The sequence below is a fragment of the Pteropus medius genome, unplaced genomic scaffold (assembly GCF_902729225.1).
Source record: "Pteropus medius unplaced genomic scaffold, Ma_sr-lr_union100, whole genome shotgun sequence".
NCBI classification, from domain to species: Eukaryota; Metazoa; Chordata; class Mammalia; order Chiroptera; family Pteropodidae; genus Pteropus; species Pteropus medius.
Genome location: NW_024342467.1, coordinates 21,308,322 through 21,319,383, shown reverse-complemented (window position 1 = coordinate 21,319,383; position 11,062 = coordinate 21,308,322).

Genomic DNA, 11,062 nt, shown 5'->3' with positions numbered 1-11,062 from the left:
TTTTTGTAAAAGTATTGATTTGTTTTAGAAAACCGATCTACCAAAGGGATCAAAGTCAAACAAAAAGATCATGCACCAAGCAAAAGCCATCGTTAACATAATTCTTTATATCTCTTAAGTCTACATATATACACAAACTAAATGATAGAAAGGTTTATAATGTAGAAAAATTCATGTGTGTCACATGGGCAATCTTTCCGAATTTCAAAGACAAAAGTATATAAAAATATAATCGAATTTAATTGCTTAATTTCAGATACATGTTTCTTTACCATACAAGATAATAAATTCTCAAAATTCTTTCTAAACAAGAAACATGTTTATGAAAACCATTAAGAAGATGAGGTCATTATATTTTGTTTTTACATACAGTTTCTATTGACTCTCTCACTTTGAAAATTAAAGAATGCATACATTTAAATCTCCATTTCCCATCTCCTGTGATTTTCGAAAGTGATCTTATCACCACTAAAGTTTACATTTCCTCATTAGTCCCTGAGACATTGTTTTTCCACTCCTAGGTAATTTATTTTGATTTATCATTTGTAGATCTGTACTGCATTGCCAATTAGTTTGTTTCTGTTTTGTTTTATTTCAAAGTTCTCCGTGTTTAAGAATGTGAACTTTTATTTAAAGGAATTATTCATATACTGTAGATTTCAATTGCATTTTCTGTTCTATTCTGTTCATTCCTTGGGGAAGTGTAATTAAGTCTATAGCAAATATAATTTGACTTTCTCCTATATCTATCTTTCTCTCTAAACTTATTTTATATCGTTTTTATTTTCCATTTGCGGTTTTATGTGCTTTCCTCAAGCATGTCCATTAGTTCCCTAAGAGTCATTTTCATCATGTTTATTCTTTTGTATGGTTGTTGTTTCTAATTTGACTTTCATTCTAGTAATGTATTTAACTGCCCTTTCCATTTCTTTGACTTTCATCTCTTTCTGGTATCTTTCAACTTTTGAAGCTCTTCTTTAAATTTTAATGTTGATGATAATTTTGTTGAGAATGGGAAGCCATGTTACCGAATTATTTCCTAAATACTTTGCATACTTGCTCTTACGATGTGTCTCCCACTTGTTGTTAATGTGCCTGGTTTTGTTTTTGTTCCTTTGCTTGCCTGTTTATTCACTGTATTAGTGTGTTGGGCAAGCACTGGCACCTTTTCTTATTATTATCCATCCTCTAATGAACTAAAAGCATTTCACAAGGAACATGGAGGAGGGAAATAGCGGGGTGAACTGGAATGTTTGACGCCTTTGTTTTGGGTTTTTTGTCACGGAATTTTCTTCCCAATTCTCTCTACCTTTAAACAACTCTCCCCTCAGATTTTACATGTCAGGGACCAAGTGACAAAGCTCTTCAATCCCAGATTGTCTGTGCTGCGATCCCGTGATTGTGGCTTCTCACCTCCCACCCCGGGTTTAGACCTCACTTTTTCTGGATCAGGAAAACAGACAGTGGCAAGTGACACACAGTGTGGTTTCTCTTCACGTCCATTTCCCTAACGTGATACGGTATCAAAATCGGTTACTACAGGAACACTCTTTATTTATGCCACTAGTTGTCTTCCCCCTAATTTATGTGTTTTTAATCATTACTTCATTTATTTATTCAAAATCATTTCATTGGCTGTCTATGTGTCAGTCTAAGTTTGGGGGATACCAAAGTTCCTCCTTCAAACTTAAATTCTAGTAGAAAATAAAGACCAAAACTACATACACACACATACATACATACGATACTCTTATAAATGATAAATACCAAAAATAAAACAAAATAGGATTTTAGCCAAGAGAATGATGACTGTGGGATGATATACTACTGAGTAAAGCAAGGATGGCAAGTGAAGGCCTCTCAAAGGAGAAGATGTCTAAGTGGAAAAATAAAAAGTTACCAACCCCACAATGGTCTGGGCAAACAGTCTCCCAGACGAGACGGACAAGTCACGTGAGAGCCCAAATGGACGGAAGTCACAGTGGTTTAGATACTCCTTTCTATCTAGACCTGCAACTATTAGGGACAGCTGCTTTGGGCTTGAGGTTTGTGTCAGCTCTCAGATTTTTATTTATTTGGCACTAAATTTTCATAATTTGGAGGTTAATCTAATAGGTTGTGGTCGAGAGTTGTGTCTGCTTGCTTTTTTCATTGACTATGTAACCCCCGCTTGCATTTCCCTTTCTGTTTTTATCAGTTAGTTTTGTACTGACTTTAGTGGATTTTTGAGAATGGGAATTCACTATAATTGTGTTTATTATAGAATATTTATATTCAGTTTTAAATTAAAGGTATCTAACTAGAGGTATGGCTACACAGAGCCATTTTGAAGATGAATCATTTATTGACATTTTGACAAAAATTGGTAATGGGAACACTATTTTTTCAAAAAAAAAAAAAAGCAGCATCAAATGTGAATCCTTCAAAAATTCTTTGAAATAGCAGGACATGTGTCAGTATTCCTTCTGGTAGATGTTTGACCTACTCCATAGCTCATACAGAAGATACACTAAACCTCTCATTTATTTTAGTTGTTAAACACACATTTCCTAAGAAATACAGAAAAAAAATAATATCCTCATGCTACATACTATAAATGCAAATGATCCTTCAACTCATTAAAAACATATATAAACCTTTAAGTGCTGAAAATGAATTTGGTAAAAACAAAGTTTATGGTATCAATAAATTCTAGAGCTATAGTGTGTCTAGGATTTCAACAAAAACAAAATCACATTTGCTTTCAGCTAGTTTCTCTATTTTCCCCTGGAGAGAAAATAGCATAAATTACACTACTTGTTTGAAGCCATCATGGATCTGGAAACATTTTTGTTTCCCAAGTTGCATATCATTTTGCATCTTTTCATCTGCAAGTATAAATGTGTAAATCTTACCACACACTGAGACATCGCTGTGCAATATCTGATCTGATCAAGTCCCCTTTAATTACAGTAGTTTAACTCTCTAAGGCATCAACTTTATCAAGAATATTCTGCCTCTTCCTACTGTGCTGCTACTGCTGTGGAGGACTGATTCGAGAAGCAAGTCATCCAAGCTAGATAAGCTACCTGTGCTTGTTTTCTCCCAAACTAACACAAACGCGAAACAATAACAAGACCATCAGTAAGTATTCCAAGGCCAAGCCTCTGAATTCAAGGACAAGGTAAACAATGACTATATTTTTTATCGAAGACAAAGGTCAGGCTAAATGAATCCTTTGATTTAATCTTCTACCTTTCTCACACTCAGGTAGTTTTCTATATATAAAAGAGATAAGGTATTGCAGATAAAGGCGAAGTCGACTCTGATATCTGACTATTGGCCTCCATCTTCCCCAAAGGCTACTATCATCATGAATTTACTGAGTGTATTTCTCTTGTAACTGTGTATATAAAACTGTGCAACATATCCATTCAAAAGAAATAGAATACGTAACATATAGTATACTTGGTGTTATTTTACAAGTTCCCATAAGGCTATCATACACTACCTATTTGCAACTGGCTGTGTTCAGTCATCATTTGGTTTTGAATTTAACCAAATTCAAATTTGAGCCACATTCATATTCTTCTATTTCATTCATTTTAAGGGCTGCCTAATATTATTATATAAACATAATTTTTAAACTTATTTCTTAGTGAAGGATAATTCCTGCTTTCAAAACCATTACAGAGAGAGAGTCAACAAATTTATTCTTTAATCTACCCCCCTTGCAAGGAATTATAGGAACTTAAGATATTTTCCCCTACATTATCTCTCAAGCTATTTCAGATTGGTTTTCTGATTTCTCTTTAATTTTCCCCAAATTAGCTTTTTTAAAAATTTGATAATATATATTTAACCTTAACAATACAATACACTGACCAATTTATTTGTCAGCCTTTCTTCTTGCCTCTCACTCATCTTTCTGAGTTCTATTTTGTTTTGATTGAATACATCTTTAAATAGGTTTTTCTTGGGAGGTATTTGAGTTGTAAACTCTTAGTCTTTATTTATAAAAGTTTATTACATCCTTACTCTTCTTTATCATTTGTCTGAGTATAAAAATGAGTTGACAAATTTTGTTTGGTTTTGTCCAGATCTTTGGAAGTGTCATTCCATTGAGTTATTACAGCAATAGACACAGATAAGAATCTGAGAAGTCTTAAGTTGTTTCTTTGTCAGTAACCTTCATATATATCTCCCCTCTGAATAGAAAGCTTTAAAACAATCTGCATTAGTCTTTTGCAAAATGCAATTTCATTGCGATATTTTTAGAAATAAATTTGTTTTTACTTACCCTGTCCAGGAATTAACATGTTAAGAAATATCGATCATTCTTTCCCTCTCTAACTTCATATAAAGCCCTGCTCCCATCTTCTCCATCCTCTCCTCCCGGAATTTCTGTTACAATTATATTGACTCTTCTCTTTCCATTGTCCGCGCTTCAAACTTCTGTTTTATACTTTCTGTATTTAACTCTTTGCACTGAATTTGGAGTGATTTCCTTGGATCTGTATCTAATTCATGAACTCTCTCTTCAGCTGAATCTAGTCTTATATTTACCCTCTCCATTGAAGTTTCTGTGTGATGGACTACATTTTTCCTTTCTTTAACTTGTACGTGTTTCTTTTGCAGTCCTGAATTCCCCCAAATAATTTAGTCTGTCCTCATTTTTATTTTGTCTTTTGTTTCTTTGATTTATACTAAAGTCTCTTGAGTGTCCTGTCTGTAGTGTCCAGCTCATGGGGCATAAATGCTCCCATGTGGTGTCTCTGAGGACTCTTATAATAATGACTTGTTTTCTCACAAGGTTTGTTATTTATCATAAACTTACCTTCAGCAATGTTTACTCTTGTGGGACTCCTACCTTCCCTGGAGTGTCAGAGTATGCCTGCACCCTGGTTTCAGGGTTATCTCTGCTTGGGGACCCCCAAGTACCAAGGGCTCCAGTATGGGTATCCTCAGAGGTCATGATGACCATGAATGCAGATCCAGCCCTATCTACCACCCTGCAGGTGGCTCCTCTTTCTACCCTTGACTTCTTTTGCAATTGACGAGCTTCTTTGCTGCATTCCTGGCCTGAGGGAAGGTCAAGCTTTCCCTGTCCTATTTCGCCTGATCACTCACAACTCTCAGTTCTAAAAAGCAAGTTCAATTCCAGGTCCCCCATTTGTACAGTGCCTGAAGCTGAGACTCTCTCTCCTGCTTCAGTGGAACAGCTCTCAGACACACACACCACACACACACACACACACACACACACACACACACACACACAATCCAGAAAGGAATTCACTGATTAAATCCATGAAGAGAACCCATAAACATATCACTTTCAAATTCTGTCGATTTTGAAATCTCACTTCAATTCAGAACATGAGGATTTTCTTCTCCTCCTCTTCCTTCCTCTCCCTTCTTCTTCTTTTCAAGACAAGTTTTGTGTTTAGCTTTTTGTCCATGTTTACATGTACAAAATTTATTTGATAAGGGAAGGTGATTTCCTGCACCAGTTTAGTCTAATATATTGACTAGAAGAAACCTTAGTTTCTTTTTAGATTCATGACTATATAAAGCTAGTGATTTCCATAGTTGACTACTTTGATTAAAAAAAAAATGATTTCTACTTAAAAGTACATCCTAATCCTTTAGCAATTTTAGCACCTATGGCTGTGATTACTGAGGACCAATCTTTCTGACACTGGGAAAAATTTTAAGTCCTCAACTAAATCTAGGAGAGTTTTATTACATAATATCATCTTCCACATCAAAAGGTTTTATTAAACAAATAAACATGAATGAACATTCCATTTTCTTCCCAAATACCAAGGCCTGAGGTTGATTTCTTAAAAATTCAGTTTGTCGTTTAAGAAAAGATAAGGTTTGGACTTCTGTTTTATTTGCCAGTTCCCTGTTTTTTCTCTCTCCTACCCACTAAAATGCATTGCTATTTTTTTTTTCCTGGGCACTGATATTTTCCAATTCTTAAAAATTTGTTATAGAACTTGGCTTGCACACTCTAAAGCCTAGTGTTTAAATTATTTTTGTCAAAGGACTTTCAACCTTATACTTTTGGTTATAATGAATATTATAACCATTGTTCCCCTATTCCTTAGTATATAAGAAAGAAGGGGAAAAGGAAGTGAAAATGAGAACAGAATTTCCTGATTTTGACTGAATTGATCCATCAATGCAAACAAGAATTGAGTGCAACCAAAAAAATAAGAGATTTCAAAACTTTTTGTTTGTTTTAATTTTAAACCAGTAGTACGTGTAGGCCAAGTTATTCAGAGGCATAAATTTTATTTCTAGAAACATATTTTTTGTATTTTGATCTTTATATAAGCAATTCCATTCATTTATTTAACCAACAAAAATAAGAATAAGAATCCCCAGCATTTCCTGTTTTATAAGGCTATTCAAATGAAATCTGCTCCTTCCTTTTACCAAAAAAAAAAAATACTATTTACAACTACTGCTCATAAACCTTTTCAGGCATTTTATAATGACAGATCTCAGAGCCAGATGCTCTGGGACCTAAAAGAGTATAGAATGCATAAAAACATTAACTGATTAGGTTGATGAGAAGTGTCATAATTTCAACATTAGCCAATTAGCAAATCCTAATAAAGTTTTCAGAGGACTCATGAAAGTTAATCATGCTTGAATTCCTGCCATAGTCACCTCACTTCAGTCAATACGTGTTACTAAAAATCACATCAACATTTCACATTTAACATTTGAACGTTAAAGCGTAAGTGTTCGTGAACTTGAATTATCAGTGCAGATGCACTTCATTTTCATTTCTGCCTGATTTTCTATTGCCAAGGTCTCAACTGAAGTTTGGCCTTTTCCGCTTTCTGCTTCTTTGTCAAATAACAAGGATCCAGTGTCCCCTAAACAGGTTACAACTTAAGAGTATGTTTTAAAATGTTTTGTAAAGTGAATAATCAACCTCCTATTGGTCAAGAAAGAGAAGCACACTTACAATATGAAAATAGCTATTACTAAAATATTGTAAGAAATTCCTCTGGAAAATATGAGGTGAAGATGGTAGAAAGAATCTTCTAGGGGACATTTTTTCCTAATTGTCTCACCTAACCTCACACTATTCTGAGAGGCAGGAACTCTTGTTCCCATTTACCACGTTAGCAGTAGGAGACTCGGAGAGATTAAGTGACAGAGGCAGAATTTAAAGCTTTCTCTCCAACTTCCAAGTCCACTCACTTTCTACTCTACGACAGGTCTTACTTGCATCTGGAAGCTCGCTTTTAGAATTTCGGAAAGAGCTTTAGGAAATGCATAGGTGTGTTACTTCATGAGAGCTCTAAAAATGGAATAGTCCAGATTCATATGGATTACAGTAGGTACCAAAGTCCTCAGATTAAAATTAAGTTGTGTGTATTTTCTATTTACTATAACAATTTTATTCAGAATTCTAGTATATTTTTATTTAAAATAGACGCCATCGTTTTAATGAATGAAGGAAGAAATGACCCTTCGCTCGTGCTGAATCGTGGAAGTGCCAGCCACTGCTGGTTTCCACTCAGCGCAGGCGCCTCACGAGCCCTGCAGTCTCTCAGTCTAGCTCTTTTTATTCCTAATTAACCACAGTAAGTGAAATGCCAAGTGGCATAGTCCCCAGCTGCTGGGCACCTGTCCTTGCTCCTACCCTAAACCTTAAAATTAGAAGGAGTTCCTGGACTATGCAAAGGTCACCTGCACAGGCACCCTAGCATTATTCTATTTCATCAGTATAGAGAGTCATAACCGGCCCTTATGATTTGCCTCCAGTTTTAACCAACTGAAATAAATAGCAATGATTTTTTTGAATTTCTGGTGTCTCATCATACCCTTGGCAAGTTTTAGGGCCAAATTCAGGCTTTCCTTTATTTTTAAATTCCAAATGCAACTCTAGTGCCGATGTGAGTGGTTAGAAATAAGGCAGAGGAAAGAGTAAGAAAGGCCTAGGAGTGAAATCTCCAAACAACCTTTTAAATGTCATTCAAGATTTTTGTGAGTGACATGCACAAAGTTGTGTTTGTTTGATTTTATTTAGATTTGCCATGTGTAAAAGGAAGAAGAAAGAATCTTAGAGATAACTTAGGTGACACTAAAATTCCAGACTAAGGTAGAAATGGAGAAAATGAAATACTTTGATTAGGGAGGCATAACACAGGAATGACCAACTATACTTGGTTGCTGAATGTGTGGGCTGAGGAGGAAGGAAGAGCAAGGGTAATCTAAGATTTCGACCTTGGGAGCTAAAGAGTAAAACTCCATTAACAGGAAGGGAAACGAGAGAGAAAACTTGACCGGGGTGTGTGGAGGAATGACAGCTAATCGTGCTTCAGCCTCTACCAGGAGGGTGGGGCTCGAGTTCAGGCGGTGATGCAGTCAGAGTGAAGAGATGGTCACTGATCCTTGTGTTGTGGACTCTCTCCTAAGCGTGGTGAGCGAGAATCAGAGGATTGAGAGATGAGCCTCTCAAGTCAGAGCGGGGGGAATTTCACAAAGAAATACGTCATGGGAGGAATTAAATGTCGCAGAAGCTTTACAAATGTTTTCCAGGAGATTGCCTTTAAACTTAAAATTTAAAGATTTTGATCAGAGCTGTAAGTGTTATGTTGATCTTAATAATCATACAAATAAGTGGGTGGTAGAAATGGTCCTCAACATCCATTAATTCAACATTTTTTGAAAATGAGAGAGTGGACAGACTATATATTTCAGTAAGACGGCCTCGGAGAAATACAAGAACTTTAGCTAATGAAAAATATGCAAATTCAGCTCATTACGTTTTAGTATTAAGTGAATGCGCTGAGTAATGTTGTATAAATGTACTCTGCAAATTTGAAAAGGGTTTACAATTTGTTCCTAATGGTAATATAGAAAAATTAATTCTTAATTGTAATACCTAAGGCTCTAAGGACAAGGATTGGCTGCCCCATCTAGTTTTATATCGAAGCATAAATAATCTTAATTTTGTGCACTTTCAACTTGTACACTGGAATCCATTTATGTGAATAATCTATTAAACCAAAAGAATATTATACGGTATTCTCGGTAATATCGGCAGAGTACATGGATATCGCTTTAGGTAGAATGATCTGTTATCTGATCTTGACCCAATAGTATACAGTGCTTCTCAACATAAACTATTCAGTGCACATAAAATAAAATTAAATTACCAATAACTTCTAACTACCAATAACTTCTAACTGAAGACAAGGCTCAGGGACTCTTATGGCAGAAACTATTCTCTAAGCTCCAAATGCACTCAAATAGGCACTCAAGTTTGCATTTCTCTCTCTCTCTTTCTCTCTCTCTCTGTCTCTCTCTTTCTCTCTCTCTCTCTCAATCCCTCTCTCTCTCTTCGCCCTCTATCCTTAGTCTCCATCCCTAAAGAGTAGAGAAACATTGCACATATAGCAAAAGAAATATAATTTTATATTATTATGAAAAATTATGCAGCATTAAGCTTGTGATCACAGGAGGTCACTTATATTTAAAAACTGAAATGTCATTGAGTTTTTACATAAAGTCTCTATTAACATACCAGAGAACTGGTGAGGACAGAGAAACTCAATCAGCTTGATTTACCTAGTCTGAGACCAGTGGGAATACCTACCCACAATATTTATAAGGTAATCTTAATGAAATGTAATCAATCTGATACAAAACTCTTATGATTACATCATGTTTGGCTACTGTCGTATTTAAACATGATTTCCATACAAATATTTAAGACAGCAGAGCTATTTTCATATTTGAAAACATGTCTTCCTAGTAAAATCTATTTAGCAAGGTTAATAACAACCACAAACTAAGTTTCTAACAGCCCACTGTATGTAAGTAGTTGCTATATATATATATATTTTTTCCTTTGATTGGATGCACTAAAAGTCCTTTGCTGAATTTTACACTTCAATGGGGAATTTTAAGTTCCCATTTACATGCTATACACAAAAGGTAGCTGTAATGTCTGACTTGTCATAAATAACTGATCTCGAACATTTTTAAACTGAAAAATCAAGGTATCCTCAAAGGCAACTAGAAATCATGTTGTTTCTAAAGTATAATTCTATTTTATTTATTTTACATCAAATCTGTATAAGGGAATATTTGAAGAAATAATTTATTTAAATATCGTTTCCTCAAATACATGAGCTACCCCTTGCGTTTGTGTTAAATTTTTTAGGAATGTGGTGTCAGTAACATAAAGATTATGTATTATTTAATTATACACCCCTCCTCCCCCCACAATTCATGAAATATTCTGCCTCTTAGAAAATACTCCAGGTATTTTACAAGGAACAATATAGTTGGAGTACCAAAATTATATACAACTACAGAAGCAATTAAAATTCCTAATAAAAATCAAACATAAAATCAATGTACCATGCCGAAGGCCTTTTGAAATAAAGGAGCTTTAAACCTCCAGAACATAAAAGGAGGCTAATTCAGTGTTTGTCCTCAGTCGAAAGGAGGGGATGTTGCATAGCCCTAGGCTAGCAGACAAAAATTCTTGAGCCTGTGATTGTAAGTTTCAGATTGAAAATTATCTCTCCCTAAATGTTCCCCAATTCTTTAATACTTCTTTTCTTTTCAAGATGCTCTGCTTAGAAAAACATGCCACCAAATGGGATCTTAACTATGAGGGACAACTGTAAGCATACAACTATATGGCCTTTTTTTTTTTTTTTTTTTTAATCATCATGTTGGCTTGGCCTTTTAACTTTATGGAGAAAACATAAAATTAAAAAAAAATGCTATTTGCATTTCTACATCGGTCAAGATCCCTGAGAACATTAAATGTGGGTATTTGTGGATAAAACGAGTAGAAGATAGTTTCGAGCAAACTAAAATGACCTCTTTCTAAGAAAAACAAAAGCAAGCAAAAAACTTTTCAATATGTATGACTTTGACAGGGTAGAAAATGCATTCGCTCATCAAGAATAAACCAAAAGAAAATTTAAATAGATTTTTTGCCAAAATTTAAAATACTGCTTTAACACAGGGTAGACAGAGCTCCTACTTTTCAATCTTTATAAAAATGGAGTTGCTATTTCCTTTATGCGAG